This window comes from Macaca mulatta, chromosome X (genome assembly GCF_049350105.2).
Source record: "Macaca mulatta isolate MMU2019108-1 chromosome X, T2T-MMU8v2.0, whole genome shotgun sequence".
Classification (NCBI taxonomy): Eukaryota; Metazoa; Chordata; class Mammalia; order Primates; family Cercopithecidae; genus Macaca; species Macaca mulatta.
The window spans coordinates 32,517,702-32,538,279 of NC_133426.1; the positions used below are offsets into that span (position 1 = coordinate 32,517,702).

The 20,578-nt window shown below is 36.7% G+C and overlaps 1 protein-coding gene across 9 annotated transcripts in view; it reads right to left on the minus strand.

The window, feature by feature from the left end:
* DMD (dystrophin) overlaps positions 1 to 20,578 on the minus strand; it is a 2,157,177-nt gene that overhangs the window by 1,512,979 nt on the left and 623,620 nt on the right. The window lies entirely within an intron of this gene.

The following is a 20,578-nucleotide window of genomic DNA, read 5'->3' on the forward strand; positions in this document are numbered from 1 at the left end:
ATTGAAGCCAAGGAGAGCAAAACCATGGATAAGGGAGGGAGGGAGGGATTGCTGTAAACACTCTTTTGGGTATACAGGCAACCTATTTAAGACAACTATTTAAAAAATACCACTAAAAGTGTCCTTTGTATCCAAATAATGATTATAGATAATTTTGATAATTTATCGGAGAAAGTTTGTGATTCAGCTAATATTTAGCTTACAGTTAATGATAGCCATCAATGCATTCATTCATTGGTAATTAATTTACTATATAACAAATATGTATCAACTATCTGGATATGCCAAATATAAACAGAAGATGTTACAGGCTGAATAGTGTCCCCTGAAATCCATGTTGAAGCCCTATGCCCCACCTACTATATCAGAATGTTCCCATATCTGGAGATAGTGACTTTAAATAGACGTTAAGTTACAATGAGTCTATTAAGGTTGCTCTATTCCAATATGATGGGTATCCTTATGAGAAGAGGACATTTGGACACAGCAAAACACCAGGGATGTGTACAACAGAGGAGACCCCACATGAGGACGCAGGAACAAGGCGTTCATCTACAAGCCAAGGACAGGGGCCTCACAAGAGACCGACCCTTGCCAGTACCTTGGTCTTGAACTTCTGGCCTCCAGAATGGTGAGAAAATAAATTTTTATTGTTTAAGCCACTAGTCCATGTTATTTTTTAATGATAGCCCTGACAAAGGAGTAATACAAAAGACATTTAAGAGAGATGGATTCTTTTCCAAGAAATACGTGTCTAAATGTCTGTCAAAGAAAATAATACCAACCCCTTAAAGAATTGCAAATACTAAACAAGAGTATGTATTGGAAAGTATTATTGATTTGAAACAAGTTATTTAAGAGTTGGTCGTTGTTTACATTTTGCTTGATCATGGTTCTTACATCAAATCTAAGAACTGCCAAGGGTCATCTATTTTACTGTATTCACTCTAGAAAGGCACCCATTAGATCTTTACAAATAGATGTTTAGTCTTCAAGTATATTCTTTAAAGGTTTCCAACACAAGAGAGCATACATATCCTTTACATATCCTTTAGTAACATATTCTATTGCTTAAACCTATGTTACTCTTAGAAAATACTCAATGAACTGAAACTAAGTCACTTCTGTAGCAATGTGGGCATAGTGCTTTCTACTGATCTCAGTGTAAGTAGATAAGTGAAATAGAAATTACTTGCTCATACGTTGTACACATCTGCCCATACATTTTTGTGATGTCATATGTACAAGTATAAATAGATGTACGCAAAGTGCTTAAATTTATGGATTTACCTATTTATTGCTTAGCAATATTGGCGTTAATTTGAATTACAAAGAATGAAGCAAAACAATTGAAAGACTATCCCTCAGCTCTAGAATCACTCAAAGATGCTGGTTTGCCTGAATGGCTTTAACAAAATTGCTAGACAAGTGTAAGAAATTGGATCAAATGGGGCTAATATATTTTTTTAAAGAACCACTATATTAGGATTAGAAACCTCTTCTCTAGAGAAAAAAAAATATGCAACTTCAACTCAGTGTTTCTCTGAGTTTCTATTTACGTACAGGAATCCCTCGAGCTTTTAGCAATAATGCACATTTTTATAGAGCTAGATCAACATTATACACATAAACGTATAACCAATGAATTATAAACTCTCACAAAATGGTAAAAGAAGTTAATTTTTATTTATGTTCTCATTTTGTCTCAGCAGTAAGTGAAGCTAAAGGTCAGCTCACTTTGTCTAACATATTTTCATGGACTAAATCACAACTCCATTATCGTCCATGCTCAGATCCACAATGGGGAGGATTTTTTCCTCCCATTTAATTCACATCTCATATTGTTATATGTGCCAAGGGCATTTCTCATCTGAATTCCTTTGTTTGGTTGAGTTGCCATTTCAATGCAAAAGTGAAATATGGCTACTAAAAAAACATTTGGATAAAGGTAACTGAGGAAAATTTGACAAGCCTGGGAAGTAAATCTTAAGTATGGTTACCCTTGAATTTATGGGAACCAGGGACAGAATATGAAACCTAAACTGTGCCCATCAGTATTGGCATTAAGATATAGAGTGCTCCCAGGCACATATCCACTAAGGTGGAAACAATTATGTGCCATGGATCACACAATGCATCAGCAACAGGGCTTTATAAAAGAGAGAGACCAAAACCAACCCATCTTATTTTATTGTAGGTTAAGACCCTATAATACACTCCTCCACTAAATGAATTTTGTGTGTAATGAGCCTTCTGAAAATCACTTATTTCTTGATTTTTCCTTCTTACTTTATCAACAACTATGCAGTTAAAAAGTATAAGCAATTTAATCTTACTGATGGTAAAATGGAAATCACATCAAAAACCACTGAAAACAACAAAAATCCATTACGAGGCTAGAAATGTGGCAGAGTCCTACTGAATAGCGTTTAGCAAGGGTATGGTTTGGTTCTCAGTTTTACACGCTTCTACAAACTTAACTGGAGCAACATACTATAAAATGGTGTACCTTATATCTTCACTAACATATGGTACAGGGCAGATAAACATATTTTGATGAGTTATGAAACAATGACTGGAAGTTTTTTTTGAAAGTATAATTCTTACTTCTATTTAAATGATCCTGTAATAATCTTGTGTCTGAACTCAAGGAACTTTTAGCTGTCACTTCCAAAGGAGCAGGTTACGGATGAGGAAACTGACAGATTGGTTAAGTAACTTGTCTAAGGTCACAGAAGTCACAGTACTGAGTGTCTGGGATTTGACCTCAGATCCATTTGGCTACAAGTTCCTGCTCGTTCATAATGGTATTCACTCAGTAGAGCATTCATTATAAAAGATATGCCTTCTAATTTGTGCTACACAACCTACAGTGAGATATCCGGATGCTGAATCCCTTTGGAGTCCTTTCATATTTTGTTTTAGCAGAAGTTTGACTAGATTTAACATTTTATCTAATCTGCTTGACAAGGATTTGAAGCTTATAATTTGATTCAAAAACATTTGATATTGTAACTCTATATTTGGTTAATCATAAAACGTCAGAAAATACTTGCACTTCCAGATTAAGAACATGTGGCCTTTGCCAGGATTTATTTTTAAAAGGTAAATATGACTGAGTTGTTAATTAAATTCTGCCTTTGCAATTGTGCTCAAAGTGTAGTGAGATTTTAACTTGAAGAAGCATGTTCTTCTCTACGCTATTTCAGTCAGTTTCATATATCATTTATTTGTATGAGTATACAAAGTGCTAATGAATAAATCTGGAAAAGCCTTTTTGTTGTTTTCACTGCTGTTATTATTTGCAGGATATTATTTAATGTTTTTTTGGCAGCTTAATAAACTCTGTACTCTCCAGCTCCCACCAGTCTATTCAGTTGGGATGCCAGAAAATACAGAGCAGGAGTTCTAAGGAGCATTCCAGCATTACAGTCTTCTTTTCAGCATTCATCACATTCCCAGGCATTCCTTGGTACCAGGAGGTTTCCTCTTCTTTATCATTTTATACCTCGCAGACTCTGAGCTCGTTGAGGTGGGCTCCTTACCTTTGAGGTTCATGTCTTGCACAAATGTTCCAAAGCTGAATACTACCCACTGTAGTTATCAATAGGTGGCTTTTCCCCCCAATTTTTGACTTAGAATCATCTTTTTGGATCTTTGAATCTGCTAACCATTACATAAAATATAAACTTCTTGCATTCTCACTTCAGTTCTACTGTTGTTCAACTTCATAACATCTGTGAACAAACTCAATCTTGCTGTGCTTTAGTTTTCTCACCAGTGAAATGGAGATAATAGTACCGACTCTCCTGGCCAGGTAACTGCTAGGGTCAGATAGATCAGTAAATGTGAAAGTGCTCTTAAAACTGTGATGAATTATTGAGATACTTGTGATAGTAAGACTTTAGAGCTCAGTCAGTAGAAAAACCAGCCTTTATTCCAGATGTGATAAATCTGGAACATGACAGAATTTTAATATAGAACAAAGTTAAACATTTTAGAAGGACACAAAATTATAATTTTGTTTGCATTTTTTCTATAGTTGATAAAGCTTATGTTTTGTACAAGAGTTGAAATCTTTTACCTTTACATTTTTAAACACCAGGTCATATTCCAATAGGTATCTTTCTTTTCTTTTTCTTTTTTTGAGACAGAGTCTTTTTCTGTCCCCCAGGCTAGAGAGCAGTGGCACGATCTGGGCTCATTGCAACCTCCACCTCCCAAGTTCAAGGGATTCTTGTGCCTCAGTTTCCCAAGTAGCTGGGATTACAGGTGTGAGGCACCACACCTGGCTCATTTTTGTATTTTAGTAGAGACAGGGTTTCACCATGTTGGCCAGTCTCGTCTCAAGCTCCTGACCTCAAGTGATCTGCTCACCTCGGCCTCCCAAACTGCTGGGATTGCAGGCATCAGCCACTGAGTCCAGGCTCCAATAGGTATCTTATTTAAAAGTAAGGGCATAGAAAATAAATATCCCTCTATGTCTCATGCCACATCTTGACATCACAACTTTTCATCCACAAGAAATCACAAATTCTAACGTACATAACTAATAAAATGCATAAAATAATGTAGGTGTAAGAGAATGGGTAGTAATGGGGACTGCGGCTAAATGAAGAGTCTGTGCTGGAAAGAACAGGGCAACTTGACTCCTGCTCTGGTTACTATGTAGAAAAACAGACTGACGATCATTAGATCATTTGCTTTCTCCAGAGAGGTTAGAAATTCTTTGTTCATGTCACATTTTTCTCAATTTCAAACAATGCTAACTAATAAAATACTATTAAATACCATAGGGACTAAATAGAACTTTATCTGGATACATCTGTAATTTTAGATGCAATAGACCAATTCCTAGAAAAACACAAATGATTCAAGCTGACTCCAAAATGGAAAATCTGGAAATACGCAATTTTGAAATTCCAATTAAAAATGGACATTTTTATGCGTATTAAATACATTAAAAAAACGTTAATTTAAAACTTTCCCATTTGCAGATTCCAGTTATGAAGCAAGTTCCCAAGCCTGCATAATCAGGTACCTAAACCTAGCAAGTATATCACAAGAAAGGAAAATAGCAGGCCATTTTCATGGACATAAAGGAATACCTATGAATCAAAGAAAATCTAGCAATACACAAAAAAGATTATACGTCTTATCCAGGTTTAGTTCATTTCAGGAAGAAAGGCTTTAACATTAGAAAACCAAGCAATGTGATTTGACATATAGCAGAATAAATAAGAAAACAAAATATGACCATCTCAAATGATTCTGGAAAAATATGTAAAATTTGGCATCCAATAATAAAACCTCTTAGAATATTAAGAACAGAAGGTATCTATAACAAACCTACAGGAGAGATCATACTTAATGATGATTTATTAAAGGTCTTGTCTCTGAGACTTAAAATGAGAAATAAATATCCACAATATTCCCATTGTACTAGAGTATTTATACAGTACAATATGTCAGGGAAAAAAAATAATCTGAAAAATAACTGGAAAAGGAGAAAGAAAACTGTCATTACTCAAAAACAACCTATATATGTACATCTGAATAATACTATAGACAATGTATTCAAATTATTAAGTAAATGTAGCAAGGTCTCTGGATACAAGACCAAGAAAAAATCAATTGTATTTCTTCATATCAGCATAAATAGAAAATGAAATTTCAAAAATATATTCATAGCACTAAAAATATTAAAAAACCAAGAAATACATCTTAGAGGAAGTATAAGAGTCTTTAATAACTATAAAACGGCCGGGCGCGGTGGCTCACGCCTGTAATCCCAGCACTTTGGGAGGCCGAGACGGGTGGATCACGAGGTCAGGAGATCGAGACCATCCTGGCTAACACGGTGAAACCCCGTCTCTACTAAAAATACATTAAAAAAAAAAAAAAATGAGCCGGGCGCAGTGGTGGGCACTTGTAGTCCCAGCTACATGGGAGGCTGAGGCAGGAGAATGGCATAAACCCGGGAAGCGGAGCTTGCAGTGAGTGGAGATCGCGCCACTGCACTCCAGCCTGGGTGACAGAGCAAGACTCCGTCTCAAAAAAAACTATAAAACATTACTGAGAGAAAATAAAGGCCTAACTAAATGAAAGGCTATTCCATGTTCATGGATTGAAAGACTTTATGTGATTAAAATGCTAATTCTGCACAAGTTGATCCAGAGAATAGATGAAATCCAATTAAAACCACAACAGATTCTTTTTGGGGGCAGGGTTCACAAGCTGTTTTTAAAATTCATATGGAGATCGAAACGGCCAAAAGCAGTCAAGATAATCTTTAAAACGGAAGAAAATAAAATGGCTTTTATTGACCAACTGACCAAAACAAACTTAATGTAACTAAACTCTAGACAGGTTTTTATTTAACTGTAGGCTCCTGACCTCTCTTTTCTTAGAGCAACTATATATATTTATATATATTATATATAATATATATACATAAAACTTTCTTTAAGAAAACTTGCAACCATAAACATATTCTCTGCCTCTTTGAGATGTAAATCTTCTACAACCCAGGAATATCTTTCTCAAGGACCTAGGAGCCATCTCTTTGAAATGTAATTGTTAATGATAGCACACCTATCTCCCAGTCTCTGTGGGAGGGTAGGAGCTTAACTTCATTAAGTGCCAATTAACAATCATAGATGGCCTAATCACCATTCTAACCCCCTAACATCTTCCAGTAGTTTTCTACTAGCTCTCCCCAGTGCTTAAAATCTCTCCTGCCTTTCTTTCATTGGAAATGATTTCCATCTCTCTCCCCTATGGCAATAGTCTTGATCCATATATTTCTGTAGTCTTGAATAAAGTCTTTCTTGTCTGTTTAACTGCCTGCGCAAGTTTTCTTTTACAATATTACCAGATACAGGCCAGGCGTGGTAGCTCATGCCTGTAATCCCAAGACTTTAGCAGGCCAAGACTGGTGGATCACCTGAGGTCAGGAGTTCAAGACCAACCTGACCAACATGGTGAAACTCTGTCTCTACTCAAAATACAAAAAAATTAGCCAGGCATGGTGGTGGGCACCTGTAAACCCAGCTATTCAGGAGGCTGAGGCAGGAAAATTGCTTGAACCAGGGAGGCGGATGTTGCACTGAGCCAAGATCTCGCCACTGCACTTCAAGCCTGGGCAACAACACCGAAACTCCATCTCAAAAAAAAAATGTTATCAGATATTAAAATTTATTATAATGCTATAGTAATTAAGACAATGTGGTATTAGTGTAAGGATAGGCAAATAGAGAAATAAAACTGATGAGAGTCCAAAAACTGATCCATGCATGTATAGGCATTTTATTTACAATATTTTTGTCAAAGACAGCACCATAGAATATTGAGGAAAGGATGATCTTATTGAAAAGCTTTGCAGTAAGACCATCCTTTCTTCAACATTCTACAGTGTCAACTTGTTTCAGTTGGATCTATATGGGAAAATATGGACATTCATCCCTTTCTCATACTTGTAATAATAGGTGGATCATAATACGAAAGGTAAAACAAAAAGTTCCTATATAGCAACCCAGGACCATAGCTTCAGAATTTTAAAGTAGACAGTCTTATTTTTAAACTGAGGACAAAAGTACACTAAACATAACAGAAAATACTGAAGTGAAATATGTTAAATTTAAACTTCCGTTTATGAAAAAATGTATCATTAAGGGGTAAAAAGGTACCCACTCAAAAAGAAAAATATAACAGAGATAAACAAAGAATATCCAGAATATATATATTTTAAACTAAAATAAATCACTAAGAGAAATATAGAAAATCCAGTAGAAAAATAGGCATTTCACGGAAGAGTTCATTTTAATGGCCGGTAACAACTGAAATGGTATTCAACTTCATTAGTCATCAGCATATACAACTGAAAAATGAGAGATGACATTTTACAGCTACCAGAAAGGCTCAAATTAAAAAGTTTAATAACCAAGTATTCAAGAACATATGAAGCAGTTTGTACGTTCATTTACTACTGGTGAGAATATGAATTTACACAACTTTGGAAAACCCTTTGTTAATATCTTGAAAGCTAAATATGCATATACCCAATGGTTAAGAAATTCTATTCTTAGGTACATACCTAACACAAAATCTTACACATATATGCAAAAGTATAATTTATGTTCATAGATGAATTATTTTTAATGCTTCCAAACTGGAAACACCCCAAATTTTCTGAACAGTAGAATATGTAAAATGTGGTATGTTTGTACAAAGTAATTTTATCCAGCAATGAAAATTAATGAAGTAATGCTATAAGCAATATAGTGAACCTCATAAATATAGTATCCAGTGAAAAAAGCCCATTTAAAAACTGCATATATAAAAGTTTCATTTAGATCAGCTTAAAAATGTAGCAACACTAATCTGCAGCATTGGAACTCAGGATACATGTTACCTTTGAGGAGGTGGGAAGAGTTTATGATACCATAGGGCTAGATGGAGGCTTCCTGGTTGCTGGTAACATACTGTCTTTTTCTGGATGTGGAATCATGGTATGCTACTTCTGTAATAAGTCTTTAAGCTGTAATTATAACTTACGTACTTTGCTTGATACTTCAATTTAAAAAGGGCCATAAAGTTTACATTTTTTTCAGAGACCATCAACAGATAAATAGAAAACAGGTTATATATACATAGTGGAATGCTATTTGGCCATAAAAAGGAATGAAATAAAGCCATTTGCAATGACATAAACAGAACTGGAGGTCATTATTACAAATAAAATAAGCAGGCACAGAAAGACAAAATACCACATGTTCTCACTCGTATGTGGGAGCTAAAAAATTTGATCTCATAGAGCTAGAGATTAGAATGATAGATACCAGAGACTGGTAAGGGTGTGCAGATGGAATGAAGAGAGGTTGTTTAATGGGTACATACACTTAGATTGAAGGAATAAGTTCTAATGTTCGATATCAGAGTAGGATGATTATATAATTAGATACAACAGTGTATATTTCAAAATAACTAGTAGACAGGATTTGAAACGTTCCCAACACATAGAAATGATAAATACCTCAGGGTATTAAGGTTATCTATCACCTCAAGTATTTATCATTTATACATTCCATGCATGTAACAAAATATCACATGTACTCTATAAGTATGTAGAAATATTATGTATCAATACACTTTAAAAATTTTTGTAAATGTATTAATACTTGCATTCATAAAGAATATTACTGGCTGGGCATGGTGGCTCACGCCTGTAATCGCAGCACTTTGGGAGGCCAAAGAGGACAGATCACGAGGTCAGGAGATCGAGACCATCCTGGCTAACATGGTGAAACCCCGTCTCTACTGAAAATACAAAAAATTAGCTGGGCTTGGTGGCAGGTGCCTGTAGTCCCAGCTACTTGGGACGCTAAGGCAGGAGAACGGTGTGAACCTGGGACGCGGAGCTTGCAGTGGGCCGAGATCGTGCCACTGCACTCCAGCCTGGGCAACTGAGCGAGACTCCATCTCAAAAAAAAAAAAAAATTATTGTTCCAGCATACTTGCTTATATTTCTCCTGTAATTTTGTATGGTAAGTATTGTGACCACTATTATCTTTGAGCTTCATTTGATAATTTTACCATGAGATAATTTATTGTTCAGCTCATAAATCAAAGTCGGAAGAGAGAACAGATGGAGTAATCTAGACATTGTGTTCTTTCAAATCTACCTAACACCCTATTGGCCAAATGTATTACAACAGACCATGTATTAACATAAATTGAAATTCAGCGTTAACCGTATACTTACAGTACATTGGCTTTGCATGTTCAAATTTCATTAGAATATTTAACATTTATTTACACTTGATACAATGTGCAGTTGAAAAAATGCACATATCAAAGCTGTTCAAAACATGCTCAAAAGTTTTCTAATAACTGAATGATATGCCATTTTATATTTGAGTAAATAAAATTAAAAATCCAGTTCCTCAAGCATACTAGTCACCATTCAAGTGCTCAAAATAGCCAAATGTGTATAGCAACTTCCTTATTGAACAGTGTTGTTCTAGAAAAAAAATTTTTATATACTAATGCAATCGAGTGTGACAGGTGGTAATATATATAAACTGCTTATATATATAAACTATATATATATAAACTGGTCTCTTCTAGAACTGTTATTCTAGAAGAGAAAAATATGTATATACTATAGAAATTGAGTGTGACAGGTGCTAAAATAAATATATATATGTTTATATTATATATATTTGTACCTGTAAATTTAACTCATTCATGCAAATGCTATATATATTCATATATATGAATATATTGCATTTTATACAGATAGAGAGTATTTGCATGAACAAGTTAAATTTACAGGTACAAATACATTACTTTGTTAGATAGGCTTCTGCATTCCCCCTTTGCTGATTAGTAAACTGAAACTGAAAAAAATCACATAATTTTCTCAAGGTCACATAGCAATTTTCTACTATGAATTTGAGAGATTAGGAGAAATCCCAGGTTGAGGTGTCACACATCTGAATACCAGTGTCAGCCTTGCCACCTGCAAGCTATATGAACTTGGATTTAACTTCATTATGCATTGGTTTTCTCATTTGTGATATAGGGGTGACATTACATACAAAGTATGTAAAACTCCTGAAAAATAATAAACCAGCTACTCATTATAATTATTGCTTCATGGGCAACAACTGTTGATGCTTAGCTTTGTGGATTATTTTCATCACATTTACAGTTTTTTTTAATGTGTTTAATTCACCAAATACAAAATTAGGACGTGAGTGAAACATTAAAATATTTCAACCATGTTCCTCTTCCTAAATAACTTCTATTTCTTAATTTGATAGGGCCAACATTCTGTAAAATTTCTTTCTCATACTATCCCAAAGATATGTACTATAAAAACTTTTCGTTACCTAAGTGACATTTAGGCTATGAGAGAAAATCAGACTTTATCGTCTTTCTGAACAACTACCTTTCACAGTATACCATTTTCTTTCCAAGTGACTGTCTTTGTTATTTTAACATTCTCTTTGTAACTGAGATATAGCACATTCCCTTTGGAACCTGTGTGATACGTTTCACAAGTTAAAACTATTAACGACACTAACATCAGTGTCCAAAAGGATGTTACCATTAAATGTCTGTCCTTCTTATTGTCCACTTATCCAGATGTTACCTTTGAAAATTATCATTGCTGGTCAAAATGATTGGCAGAATGTAGTGTTTGACTTCTAGTTTGCCATTACATTCAGATTGTGTTTTCTTATGAAAGTAATTTTGAGAATCATGCTTTTTAAATCTGAAGTTCTCTACAGAATGAGGGAGAATTATGCTTCTACTAGATAAGATTGGGCAGCATTTCCTTTTATTTTCTTGCACTCCACCTGTATTGGAGGGGACATTGGAGGTCATCAAGTCTAACTTCCCACTCAGTATGTCATCTCTTTTAAAACATACTTGAACGAGAGATTCTGGTTTGTGCTAAATATTATTATGAAGAACAGCTTGCCAGTTTCCACAACTCTTATTCCACTGTAAGAAGGCTTTGGGGTGATGATAATAATAGTAACTAATATTATTATTGCTTACTATATTTCAGTGATTTTTAAACATTTTAGCTTCTCAACTACCTTTTTACCCTTTACAGATATCCCATAATGCAGGTTCTAATACAATCCTCATATTAAAGATGGAGAAACTAAAGCCAAGAATGGTTAAGTGGCTTGCTCAAAGGCATACTGTAGATAAGGAACAGAGCAGGAAGGGTCTATTTGTAGAGTTTCTCCTAATTGCCTTACAACAAAAAGATCCCCCTTTTAAGTCAAAAATTCTTTCTTGGAATTATATCCAACCATCTGCTCATAGGTTCATTCAGTTATCTAACAAGAGTTACTGATTACTTATATCTGAGAATGCATGCAAAAATGTGTAAGACAGATCTCATGGAACTGAGATTCTAATAAAAGAATAAAGCACAGCAGTATTAACTGCAAAAGTGTATGATAGGTACACAAACAGGCATAGTTATTATACAGACATGGTACAAAGAGGTAGTAGTCATCACTAGATAAAGTGGCCAATTTCATGGAGGAAAACTTGAAATGAGTTTTCTATACATAGATGAAATCATCAAAGCAGATCTTGTGAAGCAGAGTCGTCTGTTTAAACCAGGTAGTATGTGCAAAGAGGTGGTAACATACAGGGTATCAGAAACAGCTTGTATGAATCAAACGCAGGTTGAGGGACATAAAGCAGATAACATGAGACAAGTCTAGAGAGAAGGGTAGGAGTCAGGTAATCAAATACCCTGTAGGCCAAATACCAGAATCTGTAGAGGATGGAAAGTGACTCAGGATTTTAAGCAAAGGAGAAATGATTAAATGGGTTCTTGGGGACCCACACTGACTTCAATATGGAGAAGAGCAGTAAGACTGAAGGCAAGGACTTTGGGTGTTTATGATATGGCCTTTACCTTGACAAATGTTGACAGGAACAAAGATAAAATAATACATACAAGATACGGTTAAGAAATATTTTGACATCGCATGCAAAGGGCTCCTAAGGGAAAGGACAGGGATGAATTTGGGATGACTCCAGTTTTCTGGTACAGGTGTCATGATAAATGCTACTGCAATAACAAAAGTAAGAAATTCAGTAAGGAAAGCAGGTTTAAAGGAAGGCAATGTACAATGAGTTAAGTTTCATCTTGTTGAGTTTGAAATATTGTTTGGACTTCAAGGATACATCCAGAAGATAATTAGAAGAAAATGGACTCACGAAAGATCTGAGCAGAAGACATCCAGAGTTATCAACTTCTGTCTGTTTCTGATATTACGACATTTAAAAAAAAAAAAAAAAAGAGAGAAAGTGCCTTCCTTTTGCATGACAATAGTGCCATTTCTCTCTGATTAGTTATTTTTTAATTAAATAACCACCCATTCTACAAGTATTCTTCACAGGATGCTGCCATCTGAGAAAATCCAGCTAAGACAGAGTACCAATCGTGGGCCTAAAATACAGTGTATTCAAACCAGCCAGCATAGAGTGTAATTACTAGTTCTTATAATCTAGACACTATATCACAGTCTGTGATTGCATTAACTAAGAACCTGTATCATCCTTCTTAATATCAAGCTTGTTTCAAAGCATGTGCACTCTTCCTCATATGTGCTTTTTTATGTATATGCATGTATATACATATACACATGCACAAAGATATACATATGTGTATATATACAAATGTACATAGAGATGTATAGAAATTTAACTATACATTTATACATATATTCATATATAGACAAAATTACATGTGTTTTTATACACTTACATTTGTATATATTTACATTTATATCTATAGATGGGAAGTCAGACCCTTTTTATCTCAAACTAATTCAATTGATTTATACTACTCGTGTTTTTAAAAAGCAGCAACATTTCAAACTATAAACATGATTTTTCTGACTTAAAAGGTTAGGATGTAACATTTGTATATGATATTCTAACTCCTGACGACATAGCTATAAACCTTCTAATATGGGAGGAGAAATATTCCATTAACCACCCCTACAGGGGCACACTTTGCACAGAGCCCCAGCTAAACCCTCAAATGGCTTCCTTCCCCAGAATTTTCCGACACTGCAGGTTGAATAAAGGTGTATAATCATTTTCAGTCAAATGCTCTAGCACGTAAGTCAGATACTAGGAAGGAATATATTAAAACACAGACTCATCCACCAACCCTCATAGAGAAAGAAAGACTCATCTTACCAACAAACATATCACAGGGAGGCTTCGCTAAAACCTTTAGGAAAATCAAAATACCTTATATTCATTCCATTCCACTGGATCAGCCAATTTAATAAGTCTAACAAAATAATTTGTCTTAATACCACAAAGTATTTCTACAAACTGTTTCATGTCGTCTGATATAAAGTTGGTTTTCATGACTCGATTTTAGCCAATGTAGTTCAGTTCTTAGAAAACTATCTCACCTGCAAAAATTATTCCTTCAGGCAATAAACATGTTTATTAACTTCATGAGATGAGTGAGAAACCGTACCAGTGTGCCTGGCCTTATGTTTAATAATCTGATCCAAAATTGTGTTTTCCAGGTTTTCCTTCTTGAAAATAGAATACTTGTTGTGATGGTTAATATTATGGGTCAACTTCACTGAATTGAGGGATGCCTAGATTGCTGATGAAGTATTGTTTCTTCTGGGTGTGTCTGTGAGGGTGTAGCCAAAGAAGGCTGACATGTGGACCAGTGAACCGGGAGATGAAGACCCACCCTCAATGTGGGTGGGCACCACCCAATCAGCTGCCAGTTAGACTAGAATGAAGCCAGCAGAAAAGGGATAAAGTAGCTTGCTTGGTAAGTTCACTCACTCTCTTCCCATGCCTTGCAGGGCAGGTAGCTTCCTCTCCTCCTGCCCTTGGACATCAGACTCCAGGATCTTCAGTCTTTGGACTTGGGGACTTGCACTAGTGATCTCCCAGGGGCTCTCAGGCCTTTGATCTCAGACTGAGAGCTGCACTGTCAACTTCTCTGGTTTTGAGGCTTTTGGACTTGGACTGCACCAGGCTACTAGGTTCTCTCTTTTCCCAGCTTGCAGATGGCGTATCATGGGACTTCATCTTGTAATCATGTGAGCCAATTCTCCATGATAAACTCCTAAATATATATTTTATATATGCATATACACATCTATCTATCCATCCATCCATCCAGTTGGCTCTGTTCCTCTGGAGAACCCTAATACACCCTGTCTTTATACATTTTTGTAATTTTTTTTTTTAGGAAAATCAAAATACAGTATGATAGTCTTGCTATGTTGCCCAGGCTAATCTTTGAACTTCTGGGCTCAAGCAATCTTACCTCTCCAGCCTCTCAAAGTGCTGGGATTACAGGTGTGAGCCACTGCACCTGGCCTCATTCTTTTCATATACTGTTAATTCTCCAAAATGTTAGGAAGTAAATTCAATATTAAAGTCTTTTAACAAAATAATTCAAATGGCTTTTATATGACCGGAAATTCTCCTGGTTTATGACCATACAGACCTTCAATACATCTATAATTGGCTCTCAACTTTTAACTTGTACCGAATAACATATCTAAAAATAGGGATTTAACGGCTTTGCTTTTTCTCTGGAAGATATTTTCATTAGAGCATCTTCTATAAGCTAAGGGCTTAACCATGTTTCTGGTTCTTTCTTTATTAGAAACAGTTATCTCCCTAGAACAAATGGCTTTCTTTATGTTCATTTTACAGTCTTTTTTCATGCAGGTTTTTTTAAACCATGCTCTCTTGATTTACCATTTATCCATTCTAGAAACTCTACCCACCTCCACCATCTTCCCTTATGATGGCAGCAGCAGCCTGTATGGAGCAGCGGAGATGCCAGCAGCAGCAAGGGAGGCGTGGCCAGGGCTGTGTACTTTGTGGAGCCACCAAGGGCTAGAAACAGGCAGGAGCCCTGTTCCCTGCTCAGTTGGCAGGGTGAGACCCCATGCTCCCAGGTGCAGCTGCAGCCACCCAGCCACAGCTCTGGACCTCGGCATTCCTGTGCTCTTGAGGGCCTGGGAAGTCCCCCTGCCTCCACATGCTCAGAAGTGTCTGCTCCCACAACCTGGCATCTCCTCGCTCCCTGCACTGGCTCCTGAGAGAAGCAAAGTTGCGGCTGAGCCTGGGTGTTGTCGAAATCTGACTGGTTATGTGTGTACTAGGGACAGTGCTCACATGCCAGCCCCCTGCTGCCTTGGGACCTTCTGGACTTTGGGCACTGATAAGCATGAGAGAGAGAGGCTGAGTGGAAACTGAGGGTAGCTCAGTATGGGCCTGCAGGTACCCCTTGGCATAAACTGCCTGGGCTCCATGGATGGCATGTTGATGGTGGCAGGAGGCAGACTGGCTCCCAGGCAGAAAGGGGCAGGTCCAAGGAGAAACCCCTCCTTCAAGCCAGGAATGGCCTGAAGCCTGGGGGCTGGGCTGCCAGTTCTGGATGGAGTTTGTGGCCCGGATTGAGAACTTATGGTGCTTTTCTGGACCTATCCATGGGTGTCCATGGACCAATATGCATATACCTCCTCCCTTCTGAGCCCATAAAAACCCTGGACTCAGACAAACTTAGACATTGGGACTACCAGCTGCAGGAAGGAGCTACCTATTTTGGGTCTCCTTGACTCTTCAGGATGACCTGCCTGCATAAAGGAGCCACCCACCATGGGTCTCCTCTCTACTAAGAGCTGGACACTACCTGGGATGATCTGCCTGTGGAACGGAGCTACCCACCATGGGTCTCCTGAGAACTGTTCTCTCACTCAATGAAGCTCCTTTCCACGTTGCTCACCCTCCAGTTGTCTGTGTACCTCATTCTTCCTGGATGTGGGACAAGAACTCAGGACCTGCTGAATGGCAGGACAAAAGAGCTGTAACACAAACAGGGCTGAGATATGCCCCCTGCTCACCATGTTGTGGGCAATGAGAAAGAGAGAAGAGCCATGGCCCTTTGCAGAGCCCAGACCTTGGGGCTCCTCAAGCCAGGGCTGTGACATGCTATAACACCCTCTTTGGGGCTCTGTGGTTCCTTGTGTCTCTGAGCTTTCAGGCGCCACCACGTTCCCCCTGTCCAGACATTGGTTCCTACAGAAGCTACTTGTGGTACATCTGGTCCAGCCACAGCTTCACATGGAGCTGCCACCTGTATTGGCACCTGGAGCTGCCTTCCACTGCAGCTGGCATGCTTGGCTGTGCACAGTGACCAGGCCCTGTGCTTGCTCACATACTTCTTGCTGCTCTGTGCCTGGCTTGCCCTTGGCAGGCATGGGATCTGGGGTAGTAGTGCAAGCCAAGCACAGCCTTCCAGGCTGAGTGGGTGGAAGGAGCCCAGCGGGCACAAGCAAAACCCAGGTAGAGATGCTGCCTGCCACAGAGGTTTCTGGCTGGCAAAGTGACATCCAAGGATCCCATGACACTTACATGCACACTTTATCCATTTTCCTCCAATCTATTATTGAGATCTTTGCTTAAATATCACTTTCCTCAGCAATCATCTATTGCCTTCAAACTTCAGTTTAAGTCAGAATAATTTCCTGTCACAAAAGCTTATTTATTGCCTTTATAAGTAAGTTGCATCCATCCTTTAACATTTGCTCATTTTAAAAAATACTTTATTGTCTATTTTCTATATTGGATTGCATGTACCAATATAGAAAGACAGTAGTTCCCATACCTATCTGCCTATCATAGTGACCATGGATGACAAAGAATTAGCATTCTGTTTCAAAGAGGGAGCCTGAGATATTGTCACCATTGTTCCAGGGTTCCGAGGAAGGCAGTAGGCTCTCAAATCATCTATCCCAACCAGGGTAGATAGTGACAAATTCTCTTTTTTTCACTGTCTTACCTGGTTACCCAACACAATCCCTGGGACACAGTAAGAACGTAACAAGTACTTGTTGAAAAAAATTAAAATGGGATGTGGAATGCTTAGAAAGAGATGTGGTAATGACCTCTAAGACTGAAGACTATATAAATGACCAATTTTAGTTTTTAAATTTAGTTTATAAAAATATCTCTCAATAAAATTAGTTCACTGGCATCACTGCCTACAAAACAGACTCTCTAGGCACTGACATCCTGGAAGCCTCTGAAGTTAAGGACAAGACTCTAACCTGTGGTAACATTGCTGAGGGACAAGCTGAACCTTTGAGAGAGAGAATTTAATTATCAGAGAATGCACTTTTCAGAATATTGCACTTCATAAGCTATGTCATCTTTCAGAATCCCTAAGCACATATGTCTGACCTGTCTTTGGTTTTCTTCAAACCTTTTCCAAAGAAGACTCTAAAAGTATTTTCAAGTTAGAGAAATCCTAACATATCATCATAATAGAATTCACAGAATAAATCAATACATGGAGATATATTCTATTGGAAGTATTCTTAGAGTTCTAACTCAGAGTGCTAAGTATGCATCTCTCTTCCTTATTGGACTAAATGGGGACTTCCCTTCCTAGTTTCCCCCATCTGTACCACTTTACTAAAGACAGCTGGCTATCCTTTTTGAGCTTCTGGACGGCATTTCAACAGAATTGTAGTGCAATGAATGAAGGCATTGTGGTGATGTGGGATGCCAGGGAGAAGGAAGAGAAGGTGTGGGATGGGCACTCAACACTAATAAGTTTTGGGGAATAAGTTATGGATAGCCAGACCCTGCTCTAATAAAAAGCCTGCTAAAATCCTTCTCTAATTCCTGATGATTGTTTTTCTTTTAGGGGATCCGTATACCTGTTTCTCTTTCCTATAATTTTTCTAATTACTTCTACCAGAATCCCTCTCAGTCCGGTATGAAACATATTATAGTCCATAATCCCTGAAGTTACCCTAGAATTATCACATACCCAGGGTATTTGTTTTAAATTTATGTTTTTTTATGTTTTTATACTTTATCGATCTTTTAATACTTTATGATTTCTCCTTACTCCTCCTTCTCTACCATCTTCTCTTCCTCCTCTTCTTGCTTTTAAAAATTAAACTAGGTAAGACAAGATCATATGACTTGCAAAGAACCTAAGAAAGAATCATCTCTGTTTCAAAGTCAAATGAAAGCAGAGCATTCCAGGACAATTCCAGCCAATGGTTAAATAAGGTATAGAATTCAAGCATGGATTCCTTTGGGACTGAGGGAACTGATAGGATGGAGAAAGAAAGAAAAGTTACAGCAAGGGCTTTCTCTCCACTTGATTCCTATTAATGCTGCCCTTTTAAACACTAGTCTAGATTATCTTAAAGTCATATGACACTAAAGCCCTATTTAGAGGCAAAATGAGAACATCAAAAGAGGAAAAGAGATGGAAGAGAAAAGAGGAGGCTGGAAGGCAGTAGCCATTAAAGAGGTATGCAATCACGGAGAAATGCAGATAGAGTTTATGCAAATTAGGGATAATCAATACATGTACCGATATTTAGTAGCTGCCTTTGGGCCAAAGAAATAAAGGCAGAAAATAAGGTGAAAATGAAAGCAAGTAAGAAAACGAATACAGAAGAGTTTAGGGCCACCACACAACCATCTGTGAGTTCTGTGGACTGTTTTTCAAGATGTCTTAACCACACAAGCATCACCTTGGATGAATTATATTGAAAAGCTATTTGCACTGGGTCAGCTAATGATGAAATGGGTGCTTTGAATTGTTATTTTAAATGGAAATACTCTATGCCTTAGAACAATGTCTGCGTTTAAGTATTTTTTTAACCAGTAACCTCCCTTCAACCCCTGCTTCCCAGCCTTATTTAATATTAATTGAAAATTTCTGGTAAATACTGAGTATTAGATTTTTACCCATCTGCAATTAGTTACTATTGTATCAGAATTATGGAATTCTTTAAAGCATAGCACTTTAGCTTATTATGAGTGTGTGGGTATATATATAATATAAAGGATCATATATTTGATAATATATATAAAATCTAGGGACATAAGTTTTTTAGATCCCTGAAACTTCATTGAAACACAAGCAATTAACATGAATCACCAGTATATATGAAATGCTCTGTTCTAGCCATGTCCAACCTATTTGGTCAAAAGATTTTCCCTTTGTCATTTAATGATGGAGAATGCGATAACATTGTTGGAGATTAGCAGTCTAAAGTAGTAACCTGAGGAAATGACATTTCACTGGAATAAAAAAAAAAAAACACACTTCACACAAAAAGAGAAGAAAGCAGAGATAAGGCTTTAAGAAAGCGTGTTATAGATTAGGTAGGAGAAACTATGTTTAGTACTACTTTGGGCTAATAAAGCCATTTAAACCCACATTGATTGGATTCTTGGACATATCACTTTTACTTTTGTCACAAAGGAAAGGCAAGCATTTGGTGGTCAGAATGAGTGTGTCAAATATAATCTATAGTTATATATGTGTATGTGTAATTACTCTAAACAATAAATTAATGTGTTTTCCCTTAATATTGATGTTCTGGTATATGTGTACAAACCCCATTGAAACTTTTTTACAGTAGAGGTTTATTTTTCTACAATAAATATCACACACACACATATATATATATATATATATACACACACACACTCACAATTGTATAATTATTCAAAATAATAAATTGTTATATTTTCCCTAATGCTGATGTTTTGGTATATGTACATATATCTATCAATTTTTTTTTAACAGTACAACTTTATTGTTCTCCATTTGGAAAAAAATACAAAAATGTGAAAATATCTACATCATCTTTTGTTAAAATGTACTGGATGTGTTTCTAAAAGCATAACTACTACAACTCAGGTAGGAAGAGGGCTTAAAAGGCTAAATATCTACTTCAATCAGAATCCCATGACTTAAACATTCTGCTATACTCTCATAAAGACTACAACTGAAGGCTTCCCGGAATAAATATAGTGAAAGCATTCAATGTTTCATTATTTAATTAAATGTAATTTTTCTTGTTTTTTTATCTTTGTCCTTTTAGGCTGTAGGCTTGAAGAGGACATAAATATTAAACAGCATGCCTCCGACTAGTTATTTAATATATGTGATTCAATATAATTTAAAAAATGGATATCCATTTATGTTTCCCCAGTC